The sequence below is a fragment of the Choloepus didactylus genome, chromosome 2 (assembly GCF_015220235.1).
Source record: "Choloepus didactylus isolate mChoDid1 chromosome 2, mChoDid1.pri, whole genome shotgun sequence".
NCBI lineage: Eukaryota > Metazoa > Chordata > Mammalia > Pilosa > Megalonychidae > Choloepus > Choloepus didactylus.
The window spans coordinates 70,424,454-70,450,009 of record NC_051308.1 but is presented as its reverse complement, the minus strand read 5'-3'; the positions used below and the strand labels follow the sequence as shown (position 1 = coordinate 70,450,009).

The 25,556-nt window shown below is 34.9% G+C and overlaps 1 pseudogene; it reads right to left on the bottom strand.

The window, feature by feature from the left end:
- Positions 1-1,444: 1,444 nt before the first annotated feature.
- Positions 1,445-20,031, bottom strand: LOC119511893 (annotated as a pseudogene).
- Between the last annotated feature and the right edge of the window lie 5,525 nt (positions 20,032-25,556).

Below are 25,556 nucleotides of genomic sequence, written 5' to 3'. Positions count from 1 at the left end.
TATGTTAGAAAGTGAAGATATATAATTACATAAGTATTTTCACTTACAAAATACATGTTTGGATTGACAAAGCATCAAGCTCAATTCTGTCTAGTGATGATAGTCCAGTCCATTCAAGTTTCACTCTAGAGTGTACACCCATTTAGCTTGTCAGTCTTTTCCTGGAGTGCCTCCATTTTCATTAGAAGCCTGTATGGAGCAGGAGGCTTTTGGAGTTATAACAGTTGCCTCCAAAGCCCCTGTTGCTGTTTGTAATCCTGACTTGCACTCTTCCAATTGTAATCCACAATGGGATTTTTTTGCACAAAGCTATAAAGGAGACAACTTTGCTTTCATTTCAGCGAAGCATCCCTAGAAAATACTTTTTTTTTCTGTTTTATGTGTTCTTCTCAGGCAACTTCAGTCTCATCTACAAATCTGGTATTCCACAGAAAGGATGCAACTTTGGTCTCAGTTTCTTCAGAACTGAGACCCTGGGAACTATTTCTTCATGATTTCTTCCCTTGGCAAACTGAGTAAATGCCTCTAAGCTATCCTGTTCTAGTAGCATCCAGTTCCTGTCAGTTTACAGTAAGGCAAAAAATACAAGACAGGCTGGATGGAATTTTACCCTGGATAGCTTGAAGTATAAAAAGTTTCCCTACAGAAGATACAAAACCCAGCGTTGTTAAATGAACATGATCAGGAGGCTCTAATTTAAGTAGTGAGGTCTACAAAGTTACTACCTGACTTATCAGCTGACTCTCTAGAATTTGAATGAAAAATTCCAACAGTGGAAATAAAAGGCCAAGAGTCTTTTGAACATAAGGTTGAACTGTAACCCCTCTAATGTTTAAAAAAGGCCAAGGTTTACTCCCAACTTCCATAATTGCAGTTTTTTGTTCAATATCCAAAACCTAACCAGCAAGAATTACATACAGCAAGCAAAGCATAAAATGCAGTGTTCAGAGACTCAAATTCTCCCAAAGTATGACCCCTGCTCAGCCATTTCCTGCAATGTGCAGTGCCTATTCTTGTGACCTTGTTTGCAGTTTGTTTCCCAAGGTCAGCAGATAAAGCTTGGAAGGAAATATATTGCCACAGAAGCAGTGGAAAATTTCTACACAAACTCTAACTGGTGGGGTGGGGCCATCAAGAAGAAGAGATGTCTCATCGTTATTGATAGGTGGGTGCACTGATAACATTCTCCAGGGGAAGATTTCATCAAATAAGCCACTATTGGTGACAATAGTGTGCCCAGAGTTCAGCAGTTCCATAGTGAGCAAGGAAGCACCATGAATCCATAACTAACAATGAAGTGATCACTTTAGCACTAAGCACAGTATGCAGCATAGGAGCACACAGTTTAAGAAAACAGTGAAGGATGAAAGAAAGCAATAAACCTGCACAGATGAACACAAGCACGGTAGTTAAGGCTGACAGCAACCTTGGCTTGCCCTTTACTCTACTCCCTGTAAATAAACAGGTAGAGAGAGTTCACCAGAACACTGCTCACCACTGTAGAAAATGGCTTTGAATAGCGATATCCTAGCTGAAGCTTCTGAGTCTGGGCTTTCTGTGCACCATAGAGTCTGTGCATCCACTGACTGAGAAGGCATACTTATCTATGATGACAACAAGTAGTAGATGACTTGGAAACTGCAGTTCACATGGCAGGTCTAATTCACAGACCAAAACCACTTGAACAGTTTGGAGTGTGAGAAGCTGAGTGATATGTGGATCCAGTGTCACTAGGAAAGCACCAGCTATTACTTCCTGCTGTACTTCAGAATCATGATCACATTAGGCTTGGAGAAAACTTTCCCTGTATCTGAAGATATAGCTGGCACAATGTACAGCAAGAATCAGACAGGAAAGGAAGAAATTCCTTAGTGTAGTGCAAAAGGAGTTGGTGAAGAAATGACACAATTTGACTGTTTTATGAAATAATCTGTAGTTTGCATTATCTTATGTGTCTGGCTATGTTATCTACTTCGTTAACTGTAAATGAGAATGGAAGGATAAAATGTCTTCACGCAAGCTAGTAATTATATCTCTATGTTTCAGTTGGCTCTGTAAAATGAACTGATACTTAAGGCTTTGCTTAGTTATAAGCTTCCAAGTATTGACATGAAATGCATGGCCCCTGCTGGAAATAACAGAGAAGCTATGCAACAATGAAGGAATCTACCATATTCAAAATATCATCCTCAAACATTAAAACCATATCCAATAATTCTATTAGTTGCTTTTGAAGAGACAGGCCTCCTTGAAAGGAGTCTGAAAGTCTGAAACTAGGAGTAAATGCCAAGAATTTACAAATTCGTTATTCTTACAATGTACAAATGTACTTTTAATTACATGAAGGACTGAGGAGGAAAGGCTATGAATATTTTCTAGAATGATAGATTTCTGTGTGGCACATACAGGCTGCAAAAGCTCCTAAGACTTGCACTGTGGCTTTAAAAATATGGCTTAGGGGTCTATGGATTTCTGAATTTAGGCTTATAAATTTCTGAATTTAGCTTATAATTAAGCAGCTAGTCCTCTTGCTTGACTGGTTAATCTATATACGATGTCATTGAATGATTTCAATCTTTGGTAAAACTTGAGACAAGAAAGTTTGTTCCAATGTCAGATGGTCTGTAGAGGTAGAAACATTTCAACAACAATTTTTAGAATTCCATTAAGAAAATTCTCTTAAGAATATGCTGGATTCGAACCTCTTTGTTGCTCAGATGTGGTCCATCTCTCTCTCTCTAAGCTCACATGGCAGGTGAACTCACTGCCCTCCCCCCTATGTGGGACATGACTCCCAGGGGTGTAAATCTCCCTGGCAACCTGGGACATGACTCCTGGGAATGGGCCCGGACCTGGCATTGTGGGATTGATAATCTTCTTCACCAAAAAGGGGGAGGCGAAATGAAACGAAATAAGGTTTCAGTGGCTGAGAGATTTCAAATGGAGTCAAGAGGTCACTCTTTCTTATGCACTATATAGCTATCTCTTTTTAGTTTTTAGTGTACTGGAATAGCTAAAAGGAAATACCTGAAACTGTTGAACTGCAACCCAGTAGCTTTGATTCTTGAAGATGATTGCATAACTATGCAGCTTACATGGTGTGACTGTGTGATTGTGAAAACCTCGTGGCTCACACTCCCGTTAAGTGTATGGACAGATGAGTAGAAAAATGGTTTGGAAAAAAGCTAAATGAATAATAGGGTGGAATGTGGGGGATGGAATGTTTTAGGTGTTCTTTTTTTACTTTTATTTATTTATTTGTTTATTTGTTTATTTGAATAAGAGAAGTGTTCAAAAATTGATTCTGGTGATGAATGCACGACTGTATGATGGTACTGTGAATAATTGATCACACACTATGGATGATTATAGGATGTGTGAATATATCTCAATAAAATTGTATTAAATAAAAAAAGAATATGCTCGGTTCAACTGCCAGAATGTTGATGCACAGAGAGGAACCAGGGCAGGTGAATGGTAGCTGACGGCCTATCTCCTCCTGGCAGCTACTTAGTTCTTCCAGGCAAACTGTGCTCCCCGGCCCCGCGGTCCTGAGATGTGCTTTTACTAATGTAGCATCTCTCCTTGGGTTTTAATTTACTTTCCCCTAATATGCATATTGTCATTTTGTATGCCTTCTTTGGTGAAGTGTCTGTCTTTTGGTCACTTTTTTATTGATTTGGTTCTTTCTGTTTCTCAGTTTTAAGAGTTGTTTACATACTCTGGTTAAAATTCTTTGTCAGATACGTTATTTGTAAATCTTTTTTCATAGTCTGTGGCTTGTCTTTTCATTTTCTTCAGAAGCCTGTTTGATGAGGAGAAGTTCTTATTTTTGATGAAATCAATTTTTTTAATGGATCATGGTTTTGCTGTAGTGCATAAGAAATATTTGGGAGGGGTTATAAGATCAAAAATATTTCCTCCAAAGTTTCTGTCTAGAAGTTTTATGATTTTAGGTTTTGCATTTAGGTTTATAATATATTTTGATTGATTTTTAGTACATAGTGCTAGTATGGATCCAAATTCAGATTTTTGTATATAGAGTTTCAAAAATTTCCTGCAGTATGTATTGAAAAGACTGCTTTTTCTCCACTGAATTGCCTATGTACCTTTGTTGAAAATTGGTTGTCTGTATATGTATGGGTCTATTTCTGGATTCCTTATTTTGTTCCATTGATCTATTTTGACTTTATGCCAATACCATGCAATCTTGAATAGTGTGCTTTATAAAAACTTTTGACATCAGATAATGTTATTCTTCAAACTTTGTTATTCTTGTTAAAAGTTATTTCAGTTATTCTAAGCCCTTTGCATTTGTATGTGAATTTTTAGGAATAACTTGTCAATTTCTACGAAAGAAAAATCCTGCTAGGATTTTTGTAAAGATTGCTTCAAATTCACAGTTCTGAAAATTTAATATTCAATTTTCAAAGAACTGATATCTTAACAACATTGAGTCTTTCCACCTATGAACCCAGTTTTTCCCTCCATTTATTTGTCTCCACAATCTCTGTCAGCAATGTCAGTTTTCCGTGTGCAGATCTTGAACACGATTTGTCTACTAAAGATGAACACGTGCATGCTTAATGACCTAGCAATTCTACTCCTAGATATAAACCTAACAGAAATGCCTTAATGTTCTGCAAACAATATATTTGAGAATATTAATAGCAATACTATTTGTAAGAGCCCAAAGCTGAAAATAACTTAAATATTCACCAACAAAGGAACAGATGAATTGAGGTATATTCATTCAGTAGACAACCATAGGATATTCAGAATGAACACAATAGAAGTATATGCATCAACATACATTATTCTAACATAATACTGAAAGGAAGAAACCAGGTTCCAAAGAATACATACTCTCTGATTCAATTTATGTAAGAATCAAAATCTTGCTAAATTAATCTAGTTAGTGTGGTGGTTACATTGGCAGGAGTTGGTATTGACTAGAAGGTCATACGAGAGTGCTGCGGTTTTGATATGTTCTGTTTATTGATCAGGATACTAGTTACATGGAAATTCACACTTAGTCATTTAGTGAAAATTCGTTGAGGTATAAAATTATCATTTGAGTGATTTTTCAGTGTGTTTGTTGTACTTTAATAAAGCAAAAAACAGTTCTGACCTGCAGAATGCAAAAGCTGGCAGAACAAATACTCATAATTGCAAGTAACTTTAATATAATACATAACATAAGAATTTTCCTAAGTGATTTTATAAAATGTTGTGGAAGGAGGAAATGTTAGGAGGAGAGAGAAACTGATTTAAACAATCAAAATAGCCATCAGATGGAACCTCTTCATTTAAAAAAAGAGAAAATCATGTAGCACTTTCTCAAAGAAAATGTAACCAATATTTTAGTTCCATTGTGAAAATGCATAAAATTTTGTTTAACCTACACATTTCTGTATTATGATATTTACAGGCTTTTTCATATAAATTATTTGTGCTGCAGGTTACTTGCTTTTACAAGGGTAAGTATATTGGTAATTAGACGTTAATGCATCAATACTATACAAAATAGTAGGTTACAAACTTGGGGCAATTTACGTAAACAGATTTATGGAGTTAAACATACCTGGGTTTAAAACCTGATTCAGACACTGTTTGCTTTTTGTCTACCTAATTAGGTGTTAAAATATCCATCTTGAAAGATTGTTGTAAAGATTGAATGAAAAAAGAAAAAAGAAAGTCACAGTCTTTTGTGACTCAGTAAATGCAAGCTGCTGTTTCTTTTCCTACTTCACTACTTCCTTATTTGACTAGTCACATAGGAATTCAATAATTCCTAGCATAAAGTCAATATTTTCTAGTTATGGACCTTCTAAAATGAAACAAAGACATAACTGGAATTTTGACAAATTTTAGTATATCCCAGGTATGTTGAATGAAAAGTACAAAGCAAATAGGTTATCTCAAAATAATTAATAAATAAATCAGGAATAATATAGTATAATACATATATATGTATTTATATACACACACTATTGCAGTCTATGAATTACTTAAGCCATATGGGGGATGTGAGAAATAAGGACAAAACATCATTTAATGTGTTTACATATATCTTCCAGCCTAAACCAAAAATCTCTCTTATGTTAAATGCACTGAGATCTAAGTATTTCCAACAGAAGAAATAGAACACATACAAAATGCATGTTTATTTAAAACAATCTCCTTCAATAAGAATTGAAAATATTTTTAAATTATTAATAATGATATCTGAAGCAAAGCTTCAGTAATTCACTTTCATCAATGAAGAGATGGTTTTGATATTCAAAAGAATACATAATTTCAAACCCAAATTTCATGACAGGAAAGAAAAACCAAGATAATTTCAGTTTTGTTTTAAATATTTATTGTCATGTATTTTGTCTGGAACAATGTTAGATGTTGAAAATAGAAAAACCATACAATTGACTTCAAGAAGCTATCATTTGAGTTGTTGAAAGGAAGGTAAATTATTTAAAATAGAGTGCACATGTTCAAACAACAAAATCATATACAGTAAAATGTAAAGACCATTTACAAACTAAGTGCATAAGTGAGTTTATGCAAATCTGTACAGAGGAAATGGTATCAGAAGAAAATCATTGGTAAGAGTTTTACTAGGTCAATAAAGAGAAGGTATGCATTCCAAGTCTACAAAATGGCCCAGAAGAAAAGAATATTGAAATGGTAGAAAAAACCATGTAGAAGAAAGTGATGACAATTTTTTAATGAATACTTCTTTCCTTACAAAATATATCTTTATTCATGTAGAATACTTATACAATATACACACACACAAATTCATTTTTATGTTCATATAAAAGCAGCCATAAAAATGCACAAGTGCTGTGCTATTAGAATGCCCTAAACACGTCGGGAGGGCAGAAGAGGGAAAATTTTCGTTGTCCAAGTGATTGAGAAGGTTCCATAGAAGTGGGAGTATATATGTTCTGGTTTGAAATATGAATAGGAATTTATCAATTGAAATAAGACTAAGAGGATGGGAATTTCAGAAAGTAAAACAGAAAACACCAGACAATTATGTAATCATACAGAAAACTGCTGTCATGGTCACCTGACAAGATACAGTTCTGGTGTCTACACTATCGAGGCCACACACTCACCAAGGTTTATTAGTTACATAATTGAGGTTTCTGGTGAGAACAGGGCAGGTTTCTCAAGAACAGATGAAATGGCTTTAGAGAGAGCAAGGAAGGGTTTTTAGGTGATTAGGGGTTGGGACAGTATGCGAATTCCCGCGGGTGGGCAGGGGTGAATCTCCCAAAGATGTCACCAGAAGTGGGAACACCCAGGCTCTCTTACCAGATTTCTCCAGATGTGGGACAGTTGGGTAAAAGGGAGTGGTAAGGCCTAAAAACTGTCAGCAAACATAAAAAATGGAGTGAAACAGCTCATTACAACTGCAAGATAGAAACAAAAGAAAACAAGAGTGTATTTGCAGGACTTGCAAGAAATACTTTTTAATAAAAAGACAGTTTATTAAGATACTCGTGTGAAAGTAGCTGAAAGTCAAGTAGGGAGTTTGCTTGTTAGGGAGTTTGGATTTTATTTAAGGGCTTATAGTGAGGATTATTAAAAATGAAAAGACAGGATAAAGTCTTAAAAGACCTTTTTTTGGAACACTACATTTTCTACATTACTTCAAAGTTTTAAAAGAATTTAAATTTTCTTTAAAACTCAATTTCTATATGGTATAAATGACTAGAAATAAAACAATTGTTTTTACTTAAAATAAATATTGCTCTAAATTTTATAAATTTCATATATTCAGACATTTTTATAGAAGCTGTGACTATTCTTATGTGCTGTGTTAAGAGTAGTATTATTTCTTTCAATCATTGTTTTATCTCTAAAAGTTGACAATGGATGTAAAGTCCTGCAAATCAACCACACAAATTCTGTCTTTAAGACTGACTCTTAACCTGACCTCTGATCTTGAAATCAGACCAACTATTTTTTAATTAACTGTTGCTTACACTTTCCACTAGCCCTTGACACTTCTTAAATTAGAATTTGGGGAAATATTGCTGTACTATGGAAAAAGCAGTTATTAGAATCTGGAGACAGCAAAACTGATCCTGACAATACATTAGCATATTTTACAAAATCATATTTACATAATTTTACAAAAATTAGCATATTTTACAATACATTAGCATATTTTACAAAATTTAAACTCTTCTAGTCTCAATGCTCTCATCTCTAAAATTAAGCACCTAAATTATCTCCAAGATCATTCTAGAACAAAAATTCTTTAAATGTAAATGAAAATATCTTTCTGAGAAATGAGAATTTCTCTTAAAATGCACAAGCATGCCAAAATTAGTCAGCAAAGTAAAAATAAACAATATGTGGAAAATATTTAGATGCTTTTTTGAGACATAGATGAATGTTAGAGTTTATCTACTTTTTGATTAGGAGGGACAGCTATTTTGCTATGTTAGAAATTAAAACCATGATCAATGGCATGAGCATTATTTTTTATTAAGAGAAGTGATAACTTTTATTATGATTCCCTATCTTTTAAAATGATTATTTATTCAATGTCGAAAGATATTAGAAATTAGATACTATATCTATACTGAATAATTCATTAGTATTAACCATTCATTCTAAGGTTACCCTATTCATTAAGATTGAATCATTATTTATTTATGACTCCAATGGCATAAATATAACAAGACATTTGATCAATCAAAAACATTTAATGCTTTACAGTTTTCAGTCCTCAACCGGATTGTGCTAATTGCTTTAATATGAGCCAATCTTCTATTTTTCATGCAGAGTGATATTTTACTTATCTTACAGTTGAAAAACAAATTGTGGGAAGTTATAAACATATATTATAGAATATTTTGTGGATATTTTCAACTTAATTTTCTTATGATGTTCACATTTTTAAAAATTATCTTTCCCCATTATCAATATATCCATGCAAGCTCATTTTTAAGAAATCTTGTGTGAAAATTTTATACATTGTATTAAAGTATAAATAGAAAATCTTGAGGCAGTTAGAACTTTGTGGTTCTCCTGATAATATACACTGTTTGTAGACTTATCTTTTACAAACTTATTCCTGCGTAACTTTGAACATCAACCTGGACTGAGACTTTAGTCACAGAGGATTTTAATACATTAAATGCAGGGTTTCAAGGGGAATGAGCAAACTAATGTTTCAATATTCAGCAAGAAAGAGAAATTCATCTCATCTCTGTCACAAAATTGACCTGAAAATACTAGTGTTGCCACATAAGAAATCATATCACTTGACGATTTTAAAAGGTATAAAATTATAAGGTTCTCTGCTCAAATTTTGTTTATAACACTTTTCCATAACAAATACATAAAATGGACAGAATGTAAATATGCACATAGCCTGGGAAAAGTTGTAGGCTTTAGTCAATTAAAATAAATAGTAAAGTCTCCCTGGAGATGATTTAGCGCTCTCTGTAAGAATTGTTACATTTTATTAGGGAAGAGTAAATGTTTATATGAAATTAAAAAATTATAACTACAGTATCCAAAATATTTATCAACTAAATAACAAAAATACATAAAACTTCCCATTAAATATGTGACAGTAGAAGAGTTTCATATCTATTTTCCAATATAATTTACAAGTTATGAGTGGCTAATTTGAAACTAGAAACCACAATGTTTAAATTACATAACACATGAAATAGAAATGGATATAGCAGCAGTGCATAGTGATTTATTTGTATAAATATTTTCTACAACTATCCAAGATATTTAAGGATGTGAAATCATATATACTTGAGGAATTATCAAATTTAAACCTAGAAAATATTATTTGAGCCTCTGCAGATCAGTTTCTGTAATGTAATATTCTCAAATCTCAAGAAAAGATAATATTTCCTCTAAATCTGACCCAAACAGTGCAAATACCAAGAAAAATTATTAGGTTTCTGGCATTCTCTTTCTGCAATTAAGGTTTTCTTATCTCTAGTTAATGCTTAACAGAATCTTCTCTTATTTTTTAGCATAAAAAATGATTACGATAACTTGGAATAAAGCAACTATTTATATAGAAGATGGGTACTTAAGAGTTCTGGTTGTTTTTAAGTATTTTGACATTCTTTCTACTTTGTTACAATAAAAGCTATGGACTTTTAAGATTACTGAGACTAATACATAGTCAATAGAAAATATAATCATCCTCACCATATATGCATTGTTAAAATTATAAGTACTCTTATAGTACTTAAGTACTCAACTTAAGAGTTTGAAAGTAAAAATACTTTATATATTTGAGAGTAATATTCTTACTTAAATTTATGTTAGCATTAACATATAAAGGGCAAAGATTTCAACATTCTTTACTAACTGGCAGTGCAGATTCATAAATTAAAGTCCTCCTACATAATACTACTAAACCAACCCATTTCCAGAAAATATATATATATTTTTCTCACATGATTACTAGGGTCACTGTACTTAAAAGTAATAAGCATAAAAGATTAAGTTAAAAAAAACTGGATCACACACATTAAATATATCTTCTGTGTAACTATGACACTTTTTGGGAATAAATCTGAAAAATCAACAACTGGACTTTGAAATAATGAATGACTTGATTAAGATAAATAGTGAATTGGACAATTTTTGCTTTTTGTTTTATTGTATTTTCCTAAATGTCACATTTATTAAGAAAATTACAGAAAGAGTACATTGTAGTTGTTTTCTGTCATAACCCTTGAAAATTTTTAATTGCCATCAAATATATCTAAGAGAGATTTTAAAGTTAAAAGTCCAGGAATATTAGCTGAGCTTCAAAGTTTCATTTATGGTTTTGATGTTCATTTAACATTTAACCTTGGACAAGTCTCTGTTCTTTAATGGGATTTCAAGGTACTTTAATGGTAGAAAATACAAGCTTAAGTGGCAGAGTCATTTCATATTACAGGCTAAAGCAGAATTCTGAACATTTTCTTACTATAACTTAGCAAATACTCTGAACTTAAAGACTGAAACACATTACAACAGGCTTCTAGTTGACCAAGATGGCATAGGAAGACACTCCATGTAGCCATTCCCCCCAAAAAATCTTTGAACAACTAGCTAAAACTGGCAGTGCCTTCTTCCTCAGAACTCTAGAAAATAGTTAAAGGGCTGCAGTATCTGGGTAAGTAATGAATCAAGAAAACACAGCTAAAAAAATATGATAGGAGAAGCTCATAGAGTACTTGCTGGCCCCTGTCCAATTCAACCTATGCACAAAGTGGAGTCGATTATGTTCCCATTGTGGGTCCTTGGTCTTGTTCCAGAGGGAGGAAAGAAACCCCTGCATATGTGTTACACTGCCTATGTGTCAGTGCCACTCTATCCTGTGGCAGTCTGAAAGACTGAACCAGGAAACACATCTCTGATTTGCTTTCCCAGAACTTGCCATGCAGGCAAAAGCAGCTTGCAGACAGCTCAAGAAGTGCAAGAAAGAATTAAATCAAAGCTGACTGGAGCAAAGGATTAGATTACTTGCTTTAAATCATAAAATAGAGCACCTAGGAAGGGGAGAAAATCTGTTCCTTAGGAAGTAGAGAGAGCATTTGAATACCTGTAAATAGGGGAATTCCCACAGCCACAAACAAGCACAAGCCCAGAACAAGACATGGGCTTAGAAAGACAGAGAAGACCCTGCAATTCACATTTGCCTCATGGTGATCTAGATAAAAGGACTAAACTCTGAAGGAGAGCATCAGCCAATGCAGAGTCAATTTGGAAAGACTATGAAAGGTGTTTTGTGCCTTGATTTGTTTTTGTTAGTTCCTGGCACTGAAGGAAATAAATCTGTGTCGTATCTCTAGCTGGAACAATTTAAACAACTGAAAGCTCAAAGACTAAATCCAGAGTCAACACATTAAAATATTAAAATGTGCAGTGTACAACAAAAGTAAGATAAATAAATAAACAGGAAATGATGGCCCATGAAAAGGAACATGACAAAAATCTAGAAACCGTCAATGAAGAAGACTCTGGCCATACTGTACAAAGACATGTAAAAAGTGATCCTTAAGGTGCTCAAGGAGATAAAGGAAGACACAGAGAAATAACTAAAGAAGGTATATAAGGAAAAGAATGAATGAATGATATAAAAATCTCAATTAAGAAAAATATTTTTTTTTAAAATGAACCAAAGAGAAATGTTGGGGTTGAAGGTGATAATAACTGAAATGAAAAATTCCCTAAAGTGTTTCAAGATCAAGTGGGAGCAGACAGAATAAAGAATCAGTGAACTTGAAGACAAGACAATTGAAATGATTCACTGAGGAGCAGAAATAAGACATAATTTTTAAAAAGTGAACAGAGCTGAGGAGACCTGCAGGACCCCATGAAGCATACCAATATTCACATTATGGGAGTCCAAGAAGGGGAATAAAAAAGAAAGAGAAGAGATGTTCAAAGAAATAATGTCTAAACACTTTCCAAATTTAATAAGAGAATCCCAATGAACCCCAAATAGGATAAACTCAAAGAGAACTATTCCCAGACACATCATAGTCAAAATGTTGCATGTCAAGGACAAGGAGAGAGTTCTTAAAGCCACAAAGAAAAGCAACATGTTATGTACAAAGGAGTTTCAGTAAGAAAAAGTGTTGATTTCTCATCAGAAACCATGGAGACCAGAAGGCAGTGGGACAAAATATTCAAAGTGCTGAAAAATACCTAGTTTGGCTATCAATCAAAAGTGAGGGGAAGATTAAGGTATTCCTAATAAACAAAAGCTGAGGGATTTTATCACCACTAGACTTCATCTAGAAGCAATGTTAAATGGAGTTCTTCAGATTGAAAGGTAAGTACAGGCTATTGAAGTGACATAAAGAAATGACGACATTCAGTAAGACAACCATATGGGTAATCAGGAATGCCAATACTATTGTATTGCAATTTTGGGAGGTAAATCCACTTTTTACTTCTTATAGATGCTGAAAACCGAATGCATAAAAAGTAATAATATATCTATGATTTGGACACACAGTATATGAAAATATAATTTGTAACAAATACAACAAAGGGGTATAGGAGCAGTGTATGTGTATGCTATTGAAGTTAAGTTGGTAGCAAATAAAAAGTGACTGTTAGAGATTTAGCCTGTTAAATTTAATCCCCATGGTAAACGCAAATAATGTATATGAAATATATTTATGAAAGGAAATGGGTTTGGACACAACAAGCATAACAACCCAAGATGCTGTTTACCAGGGACTCATCTTAATTCAAAGACACATGTAGGTTGAAAGTGAAAGGACAGAAGAAAATATACCATGCAAATAGTAACAAAAAGAGAGTTGGGACAGCTGTACTTAGCAGATAAAATAGACATTAGGCCAAAAACTGTTATGAGGGGCAACAAAGTCACTATATATTGATCAATTCAACAAGAAGCCATAACAATTATAAATATCTATGCACCTGGTGGCAGTGCCCTGAAGCATATGAAATGGATATTGATAGCTTGAGAAGTAGATAGTTCTACATTAATAATAGGAAACTATAATACACCACTTTCAATAAAGGACACATCATCTACAGAGAAAATTAATCAGGGAATAAAAGACTTGAACAATACTATAATCCTAATAGATCTAACTGGTATATATACAGATATAGAACACCTCACCAAACAGTAGCAGAATTCATATTCTTCTATAGTGTGCATGGATCATTCCTCAGAACAGACCTCACAAAATGATTCTCAATAAATTCAAACATATTGAAATCACTCAGTGCGTCTTCTATGATGACAATAGTATGAGGCTAGAAATCAATAACACTTGGTGAACTAGCAAATTCAAATATATGTGGAAATTAAAAAACTCACTCTTAATCAACCATCAGGTCAATGAAGAAATCACAAGGGAAATTAAGAAATATCTTGAGGCAAATATTTTAAAATGAAAACATAACAACTTATGAGATGTGGCAAAGGCAGTGCTTGATGTGACATCATAAATAGCAAAGATTTTGATATATTTTTCTTCACTTTGTAACTGAAAAGTTAGAATTTAGGGGATGATTGTGATCACTATATCATTACATAGACTTTCTTTCTTTCTCCTTTCTTTCTTTCTTTCTTTCTTTCTTTCTTTCTTTCTTTCTTTCTTTCCTTCCTTCTTTCTTTCCTTCTTTCTTTCTTTCTGGTATTTAAACAGAGGGAAATACCCAAAATCTGTGAACTGTAATCCAGTTGCCTTGATTTCCAAAAATGATTGCATAGCCTTATTTTGTGCCCTTGTGATTGTAAAAACCTTGAGACTAACCTTCACTCATACCCATTTTATCCAATTTTTCAACTTTAGAAAACAGCCCCTAATGTTTACTAATTAAGGGACTTGTGTCAGCCTAAGAGCTAACCAACCCCAAGAATGCCAAAGTTATCTGGATTTAACCATAATGGGCCTGCCTAACATCAGTAGCATAGACTTTAACCTATAAGTGACCTATACTTCGATATAATACTAAAAAATATGGGCATCTTCATATTAAGGCCACCATTTTCTCACATAGGTTCTGTGACTAAGCATGTACTCAATCTGCACATGCTCAATAATTAGATCATCTCTAATTACATCATCTAGAGCCACTGTGCACATTATCCTAAAAGCTGCGCATCTTTTGACACTATAAAACTATCAGAATTAGTGCAGTTTGGGGAGATAGATTTTTAGTCTGATAGGCCATCTGATCTCCTGCTTTGCAACTAGCAATAAACTCTTTCTGTCTTTGAAACCCTGGTGTCTCAGAATTAGTCATTTGAGCACATCGGGCAAAGAACCCACCACTTTTGATTGGTATCAACATTCCTTGTAGAACTTGGCATAGTAGCTCAACTAATACATATATATATATATATATATATATATGCAAATAAGAAGCTGTGGTTATGAGTTTCAGCTCCATTGCTTATTGGATACAGGACAATTACTATTTCATGTGTACTTACTTGCAATTTAGTAAATTTCATGTAAGTATCCTAAATAACTTGAAGATAGCAATAGCCACCTGAATTAGTTACGACTCTATAGTTTATAAATAAAAGAATATGCCTAAACTGGCTTATATGGGGTAGAAAAGAACTGAAAGAATTGTTGGGCAACTTAATTCATTCAGGACTCAAGGAATACCCTGAACAGATAAGGTTCAGAAAGTTCATCTAAGGAAATTTAAACATGGTAATTTAAGAGATAGATCCAGTAATGGTCCAAAGACATTCCTTCTAGAAAACCAATAGTAAAATTTTAAATAATCACCAATCTAGGAAAACAAGGGATCTTCCTCAATCATGTAGGACATCTACGAAAAAAAAACCTATAACTAATATACTTTCAGTTGTGAAAGGAAGAATGCCATTGGAATCTAATTTGGCACATTCTTTTGGGCACTAATCCTCATATTCTTTCCTGTACAATGCTTGTATAAAAACAATTGTCATTCTTGAAAATATTGGTTGAATCTTAAAATATAAATTCAACATACCCTTCTGACAAAAAGTCCTATATTCACCAGTAGCAAAGATTAGAAAGCGAAGAAATGAAAAGGCAAATGTGGTTGCGAGTACCAAAGAGCACCCTCAGGTTTGAAGATTCACTAGTAGGACTCACAGAAAACTGAAAAGCCCTTATACTTGTGGTTATAGTGTATTACACTGAACGGATATAGATTAAAATCAGCAGTGGAAAAATGTGCAGAGAGTAGAATCCTGAAGAGATGAGGCCAAAGCTGCAGTGAGGTAATGCAGGTAGCATTTAATTCTCCCAGCAACCTCATTTCTCAACCAGGGAAGCACTCCTGTGCATTGGTGTCAAAGGATTTTCATTGGGGTCAGTGATGTTGGCATTATTGACCACCCATGTGAAAGACCTTCAGTCTCCAGCCCTTCCAGGGGGCAAATTGATATTGTGTGTCCTAAGGGCTCCACCACAAACCACATTAGCATGAACTATTTGGCATGTCCATGGCCTCAAGTAAACAAATACACTCCTAACAAAGAGGATATTTCATGTATTTAAAGGTTATCTCCCAGGAGCTGGGCAAGGTCACAACTTTTTTTTGGAATGTACAGGGTTTGAACAACCCAGACCTGCTGAGTTAATATTTATTGTACAACTAAAGAACCCAAAATAGTGTGGACAAGTATTCAGGGAATCTAACAGACAGAATTTTTAAAAAGGAGTTAAAAAAAAAATATTTTCTAATTGATATTTCCCATCTTTTTCTGTTTCTAGAAAATAAACTTATTTATAAATTAAACCAAACTGCTCTGTAAACTTAAACAACAGCTGTTTGACCTTGGTCACAGCTTTAATTGCAATGCAGTATCTTGAGACTCATTAGCATCATCCTACCTTTCCAGACCATCTGGTGTTTGATAGAACTACATACACAAAGTTGAAACAAAAAGATTTTTCTCTATTCCTAGGTCACTCTGACATGAGAGTCGGTTATATTCTCATGCTTCTCCGTATTCACTAAAGGCAAGTACCCATGACCAAAAAAATCATTTTTATTATGAAACGAGAAGTAAGTTAATTGATGTTACAGTGGAACCAAGGGATAGAGGGAAAATTTTATTTTGCCAGTGCAAGTCGTTCAAAATCTAGATCCTCTTTAATGTTGTACTTCTTCAGCAAAGTATTTGGCTCAACAAAAATGTTAAAGGATAGAAATAACAAAGATAACAAGGTCACCTTGAGAAAGTATTTAATGTTTTAAAAACCAAAGATAATTTTTATCTGCAATTTATATGTAAGTGTGAGCAGACATTAGTCTATCCAAAAATATACTGAATGGCTATTTGTGAAATTTTAAATTTTTAAGTCATGTTCTTTGTAAGAGAAATCACTTAGCTGCTAAGAAGCTTTACAGGATAGTATTATTCTGATGAATTCTCGGTTTATCTATCATTCTTGAGTGTCAGGAAACTTTATTTCATCAAGGGAAGACCTGTTTTTCAATTGAATGAAGATACCGATTTACACAAATTATACTATGTTTGTTGTCCTATGAACAAGAATTCTTCCTAAGTCAAACATTAGTGGGCCTGTAAAATAGACTGGCTTTTTGCGGGTTGAATAGCAATTTCTTAACTGCCCACCCAATATTATGACTAATGGATGCAAAAATTCCCAGCTCATAAATCTCTGGTTACATAGTCATTTTGTTTCTCATATTCAGATGCTTAGTTACTGCCAGGTCTCAGTAGCATGCCAGTTATTTTTCAAATAGAGAGTTATTCTTGGTCACAGAACTTATGTCTGTGTTCCACATTCCTGGGGGTCTGCTAAGCAATATCTTAGGAGGGCTTCCTGGGACTCTGCACAGCATCCTTATCCAAACATGCATAACTTCAGCACCATTGGCTCTACAGGGGCATAATGATAAATTATTGGGCAATTTGTATCATAACCTAAAACTGTAGCTGTGGGGCATACTTGTAAACTTCAGATTTCTGAGTCATTGGATGATATGGTCAAAGAAATGTTCCAGAGTTCAAGCTATACTGCCTCCAAAGAAGATTCACAATTGCTTTCTTGGTTTTAGGGCTTGTGGAATATAATATTATGTCCTTTACTTGAGAAAGAATGTTCTGTCATGCTCAAGAACATTGGACTCATGATTAATTTATGGATGTGACAGATCTCTGAATCTTCAAGGCATTATCTCCCAACTTCTAGCATAAATATGTTTTTTTTAATATCTTCATTTTATTGAGATATATTCACATACCATGCAGTCATACAAAACAAATCATACATTCGATTGTTCATAGTACCATTACATAGTTGTACATTCATCACCTAAAGCAATCCCTGACACCTTCATTAGCACACACACAAAAATAACAATAATAATAATTAAAGTGAAAAAGAGCAAATAAAGTAAAAAAGAACACTGGGTACCTTTGTCTGTTTGTTTGTTTGTTTGTTTGTTTGTTTCCTTCCCCTATTTTTCTACTCATCCATCCATAAACTAGACAAAGGGGAGTGTGGTCCTTATGGCTTTCCCACTCCCATTGTCACCCCTCATAAGCTACATTTTTATACAATTGTCTTTGAGATTCATGGGTTCTGGGTTGTACTTTGATAGTTTCAGGTATCTACCACCAGCTACCCCAATTCTTTAGAACCTAAAAGGGTTGTCTAAATTGTGCATACAAGTGCCCACCAGAGTGACCTCTCGGCTCCTTTTGGAATCTCTCTGCCACTGAAGCTTATTTCATTTCCTTTCACATCCTCTTTTTGGTCAAGAAGATGTTCTCCATCCCATGATGCCAGGACTACATTCCTCCCCGGGAGTCATATTCCAAGTTGCCAGGGAGATTCACTCCCCTGGGTGTCTGACCCCACGTAAGGGGGAGGGCAGTGATTTCACCTTTCAAGTCGGCTTAGGTAGAGAGAGAGGGCCACATCTGAGCAACAAAGAGGCATTCAGGAGGAGGCTCTTAGGCACAATTATAGGGAGGCCTAGCCTCTCCTTTGCAGCAACAGTCTTCCCAAGGGCAAGTCCTGTGGTAGAGGGCTTAACCCATCAAACCAACAGTCCCCTATGTCTGTGGGCATGTTAGCAACCATCGAGGTGGGGTAGGCCAATACCCCTGCATTCTCCACCAGCTCCACAAGGGGGCTCTGCATAATTGTTAGAAGACTAACAATTGCTTTCTTGGTTTTAGGTTTTGTGAAATATAATATTGTGTCCTTTACTTGAGAAAGAATGTTCTGTCATGCTCAAGAACATTGGACTCATAATTAATTTATGGATGTGACAGATCTCTGAATCTTCAAGGCATTATCTCCCAACTTCTAGCATAAATATGTTTTATTAGATCATCTAAGGTAGTCACCACTTACTGCTCACTAGGTTAATTTAGCATAATGTCACCAATATATTGGACTGGCATAATGTTTTTGGGAATACCAAGATGATCAAAGTTACTGTGATTATATATGACAAAGAGAGAGTAAAGTTTCACAAAGGCAAGCAATTAAAGTCATATTGTTAGCCTTGCCATAGAAAAGCAAACAGATTTCAATCATACTAGTGATCACTAGAAAATGTTTGACCAAAAAAAAGCTTTGTCAGCTGCCAAAGATGGTGCCAATTCTTTTTATTAACAATAACCCATCTACCATGGCAGCTTAATTGGTACTACTGCCTAAGTCCCTGGCAGTCCCTCAACATCTACCACAATCTTCCTGATTTTATTCAAGAGCCATATGAAAGTGAATTGAATGAAAATATAATCGAAATTATGGTGATGTCCTCAAATCTTTGACAGTAGTGCTCATCTCTGTAGTTTCTCCCAGTATATAGTATTGCTTTTATATTTCCACCTTGTCTAGAGAATGAAGAATACAGGTAGGCAGTTTTGGGGGCCCTTTTTTCACAGGTCAGAGAACCAAAATTTGTGCCAGTTGCTAAGTATGTTTCTCCAAATTATTCATATAAACATTGGAAAAATAACCATAATACCTACTATTAATTGGACTGAGAACAATGCTCCAATTATATCCTGGCTTCCATAAGTCCCCACCATAACTGGAGGAACTTTTGAATTTCTTGGTATTAGAATCAACTTAATAATTGTCTAAAATTTTCAAATTGTTAACATATTCCCCTTTGTCTTGTGTATTTAACCGTATAAAAGGGTCACAGAGTCCTTTGGAAAAAAGATCTAAAGAATATGTGTTATATATATTTAAATTTGTGTTTCAGTGCCATTCTGCCAGAGAAACCCACTTCCTATTCAATCAGTAGGCTATGGGATTTTGAAGTATCTTACATTCAGATAGGTGGTGGTAATTAACATCACCTTTCTGCTCATCAGCTCCTATTATTATTTTAGTGATTATAACAAATTGAGCATTACTCTAGCTGTCTATCCCACTATGTTACCCTTGAAATGACTATGATACACTTGCCATTGCCCAGATCCCTGTGGATCTGTGCATCCTGAATTTCGGTCTTCCTGTAACCCACTGTGTTGATTTTGTGGGTCATGTTCTTGATATATAAATGCTGCTGCCTGAACTCTGCTACTTCAGAATTTCATTATCCCCATTCATATTAAAGAGCCCAGTTCCATGCAGCATTTTCCACCATCACTCACAGTCTGCAGAAGACAGTCACTCTTGAGCTACTAAGTTACCAGTGTGGCCTTCAGTAAAGGGAATGGACCCCTGGAAACTACTGGGGAGCATATGCAAGTGGTGGATACTTAACATCTTACATTATAAATTAATTCTAACTTCCCCACTTGTGTGAGCACATGTTTTAAAATAGAATTTTTATTGAAGTGTGACATATACCTAGAAAAATTCACACATCACAAGTAGACAGCTCCATGAACTTTTGCAACCTGAACTCACCTATGTAACATGTAACTACCATCCAGATCAGCACCAGATCTGCAGAGACCCCCACAGATACCTCCTCTTCGCCATTCCCTTTCTTTACCCCAAATCAGACACCATCCTGATTTCTGTCATTATCAATTAGCTTTACCTGGACTGAATTTTGCATACATGGAATGTTCATTAATTGGCACTGGGGGAAGCAAACTCTAATACCTTTGTCCCTTCTAGCAATATACGTAGAAATTCAAGAGATCCACCTAATAATTTAAAAATTAATAAGAGAAGTTAGTAAAGTAACTATATTCACTATATATACCCAAAGTAAATAACTATTCTGTTTGAAGCAATAAGCCAGTTAAAAATATAATGAAAAAAATTTCATTTATATGCCACATATACACACAAAATAAAATAGCTGCCATAACCCTTAATAATAAATATGAGGCCAAATAAATAATCTTAAAATTAAGCTGAAAAAATATATATATACACATATATTTGTCAGATAGAACAGCTATGCATCAGAATGGAAAATTTAATGTTTTAAAGTAAGTAGGAGAACCTAAGATAGTGGCTAGGTAAGACAGGGCAAAAAACACTTCCATGAAAAATACTATATAAAAGCCAGAAAGCTGGAACACCAGTTCCAACAATGCATCAGCTGGACAAGATCTGCTAAATCCACAGGGACTGTGCATTTGGTGAAACTGCGAGTCTGCATTCTGAAATGGCAGGTTGGGAATGCCCCTGCATGGCCTGGCGGCCCAGGGCTTCCCTGGAGGGCCAGCACACAGTTGTGATGTGGCACAAACTTCCCTCAGCAGAGGTCCTGGAAGAGCATATCTGAGTAGGGGGACCTGCTCAGAAATCCCAGGGACTCTACGCAAATACCAAGGACTTGTGGGTCAGTGGCAGAGACAATCTGTGGCAAGACTGAAATGAAGGCTTAGACTCTTGCAACAGCCTTAAATCTCCAGGAACACCTGGGAGGTTTGATTATTAAAGCTGCCATGCCTCCCTAACCACCCAGACACATGCCCCACATTCAGGGCGGACAGTACCAACAACACACCCAAACTTAGTGCACCAATTGAACCCCACAAGAATCAGATCCCCACACACCACAAAAAACAAAGTTGAGGAAAACTGACTTGAGGGGAATAGGTGACTCACAGATGCCATCTGCTGGATAGTTAAAGTGTACACCGCCAAGCTGTAGATCTGAAAAATCAGAGATTGGTGTTTTTAATATCCTGAAAGAACCCTATCAAGTAAAACAAATGCCAAGAGGCCAAAAACAACAGAAAATCTTAAAGCATATGATAAAACCAGACGATATGGAGAACCGAAACCCAAACACACAGATCAAAAGATCAGAAGAGACGCAGTACTTGGCGCAATTAATTGAAGAACTAAAGACAAACAATGAGAGCATGGCACAGGATATAAAGGACATGAAGAAGAGCATGGCAAAGGATCTAAAGGACATAAAGAAGACCCTAGAAGAGCATAAAGAAGAAATTGCAAGAGTAAATAAAAAAAAAAATAAATAAAAGATCTTATGGAAATGAAAGAAACTGTTGGCCAAATTAAAAAGACTCTGGGTACTCATAATACAAGATTAGAGGAAGCTGAACAACAACTCAGTGTCCTCGAGGACCACAGAATGGAAAATGAAAGAACAAAAGAAAGAATGGAGAAAAAAATAAAAAAATTCAAAATGGATCTCAGGGATATGATAGATAAAATGAAACATTCAAATATAAGACTCATTGGTGTTCCAGAAGGGGAAGAGGAGGGTAAAGGTCTAGAAAGTGTATTCAAAGAAATTGTTGGGGAAAACTTCTCAAACCTTCTACAAAATATAAATACACAAAGCATAAATGCCCAGTGAATTCCAAATAGAATAAATCCAAATAAATCCACTCCAAAACATATTCTGATCAGACTGTCAAATACTGAAGAGAAGCAGCAAGTTCTGAAAGCAGCGAGAGAAAAGCAATTCACCACATACAAAGGAAACAGCATAAGACTAAGTAGTGACTACTCAGCGGCCACCATGGAGGCAAGAAGGCAGTGGTATGACATATTTAAAATTCTGAGAGAAAAATTTCCAACCAAGAATACTTTATCCAGCAAAACTCTCCTTCAAATTTGAGGGAGAGCTTAAATTTTTCACAAACAAATGCTGAGAGATTTTGCCAATAAAAGACCTGCCCTACTTCAGATACTAAAGAGAGCCCTCCTGACAGAGAAACAAAGAAAGGAAAGAGAGATAAAGAGAAATTTAGCAGACATATATAGAACATTATATCCCAAATCCCCAAGACACACATTCTTCTCCAGTGGTCATGGATCTTTCTCTAGAATAGACCATACACTGGGACATAAAACAAGCCTCAACAATTTTTTTAAAAAATTGAATTTATTCAAAGCACATTCTCTGACCACAATGGAATACAAATAGAAGTCAATAACCATCAGAGACTTAGAAAATTCACAAACACCTGGAGGGTAAAAATGAGGGGGAGATGAAAACATTCCCAGATAATCAAAAGCTGAAGGACTTCATCACCAGTAGATCAGTCCTATAAGAAATGCTAAAGGGAATTGAGTAGGCTGAAAGGAAGGGACACTAAACAATTGACTAAAACCACATGAGGAAATGATTTCCAGTAAAGATCACATGGTAAATATAAATACCAATACTACTATATTTTTGATTTGTAACTTCATTATTTACTTCCTACAGGATCTAAAATATATAAACTGTAACGATAAATCAGTGGTTTTGGACTCAATGTAAAATATGTAATTTTTGACAAGAACTACATAAATGTGGGGGAATGGAGGAGTATAGGAACATAGTTTACATATCCTATTGAAGTGAAGTTGATATTGAAGAAAAACAAGGTTGTTATAGATTTAAGAGGTTAAATTTAAGCTCCACAGTAAACACAAAGAAAGTATTGGAGAACATGACCATAGAGATGAAAAGTAGTGCATGGGTTATGAGAAGTGGGGGAAGGGGTAATGAGAAGTTAATAAATGAGTGCAGGGTTTCTGTTTGGAGTGAAGGGAAATTTCTAGTAATGGATGGTGGGAAGGAGATAGCATTACAGCATTCTAAATGTGATTAATCCCACTAATGGAATGCTAGGGAGGGGTTGGAATGGGAAGATTTAGGCTGTATATATGTTTCCACAATTAAAAAAAAAAAGACAGTCTAAATAGATAATGACAATTAAATGCCAAGGATGATCCTGGATGGGATCTGAGGATAGAAGAGAGGAGGCTCAAAGGGATACAGCTGGGACAAAAGAAAGAAAAAAAAAAAAGAAATATAGAATGTAAGCTTTGTATCAATGTTGAATTTCTTGAACTTCTTAGTTGCACTTAATTGGATTGCATAAAAGAATGTTTTTGTATATTGGAAATGTATATGTGAAATATATTGTTTGTTCAAGGATGTGTGCAGCTTGCTCTCTTATGTTCAGAAGACAGAGCAATAGATGATGGATGATAGGGAGGGAGTGAGGGAGGGAAAGAAATGGTTGTGTGACAGGATGTTAAAGTTGGTGGATCAGTGTATTGGGGGAGGGAGGTCGGGGTATGCTGGAGTTCTGTGTATGGGGTTTGTACTGTCTTTGCAACTGTTCCTGTAAGTTTGAATTTATTTCAAAATAAAATTTAAAAAAATCTTTCCCTTCATATTTTCTATATTAATATTTTCCTACATCTCCTTGAATTATTTGAGGAGATTTGTTTAAACTTTTCTGATTAGTTTTCCAAATTCTGTCTCCTCTGAAGTTTTAATTTGTTTCCTTGATTGAGCCATAACTTCCTATTTCTTAGTATAGCTTGTAATTTTTTGCTGATGTCTGGGCTTGTGATTATTTTGATGCAGTAACTTTGAAAGACAGTTTCTCCCTCTTGTCAAGTAGTTTATCATCAGTTGGCTTTACGTTAAGGCTCTTCTTTGACCCATGGTCCAACTTATTCTGGACATTTGGCATGTCCCATGTTTAAAAGTTCTGATTTTCTCTGCTATTCTTCACCTGTTTCTTGCCCTGGAGATGTGGTATAATTTTTAAGATTGCAATTATTGTACAATTGTTTCACCTCCAGGAGAAATCGTCTTTCCTCTTTTCCTTCTCTGGAAATTCTGAACTGTTATTTTTATTTTTTGTGCAGAATTTTCTCCCCAGCTTCTATGATTTGTTTAAATTCTTTCCCTTATTTGATGCCCCTTTTTCCTCCTCAGTTCTGGACCCATCCTGTCTTACAGCACCTCAGTACCCCCTCCCTTTTTCTGTGAGAATTTTCTGCTTCTGGTCTGCATTATGGTATGCTGCCCTTGGGACACAAATGGAGTCAATCCAGAAAGGTGGTCAATACATAAAGGTCCATTTTGCACTTAAGTGGTCCAGTAAACAGAGACTGGATTGCATGTGTGCACATCTTGCCCTCAGTTCTGCTGTGGTCTTTCCTTTATCCCCCTCTGGGGGCCTTTTTGTATGCAGCACTCCTCAGTGACTTGTGTTCTATACTAATACTATGAGTCAATAATGGAGGGGCATGGTTAGGGGTATGGGAGGATTTGAGTTTTCTTTTTTTTGTCTTTATTTCTTTTCTGGAGTAATGAAAACATTCTAAAAATTGAAGAGAAATAATTGTGGTGGTGGATGCATAACTGTATGGTGGTACTGTGGGCAACTGATTGTGCACTTTGGATCTTGGAATAATTGTATGGTATGTGAACAATCTCAATAAAATTAAATTTTAAAATAAAGAAAAGAAAACCACCACCATGACAAAGTCTGAATAGTCAAAGCAAGCATAAGAACCAAATTCATACATGATTCAAATTTTAGCAATCTCAGATAGGGAATTTAAAATGAATTTGTTAATATGTTAAGGGCTCTAATGGGAAAAAATAGACAACATGCAACAACAAATGGGTTATGTAAACAGAGAGATGTAAATTCTAAGAAAAATAATAGGAAATACTAGAAATAAAAAATAAATCACTGTACCAGAAATGAAGACTTTGATAGGCTCATAAATAGACTCAACAAGGCTGAGGAAAGAATCAATGAGCCATAAGATATGTCAACAGAAACTACCCAAACTGAAATACAATGAGAAAAAAGAATGAGAATAAAAGAA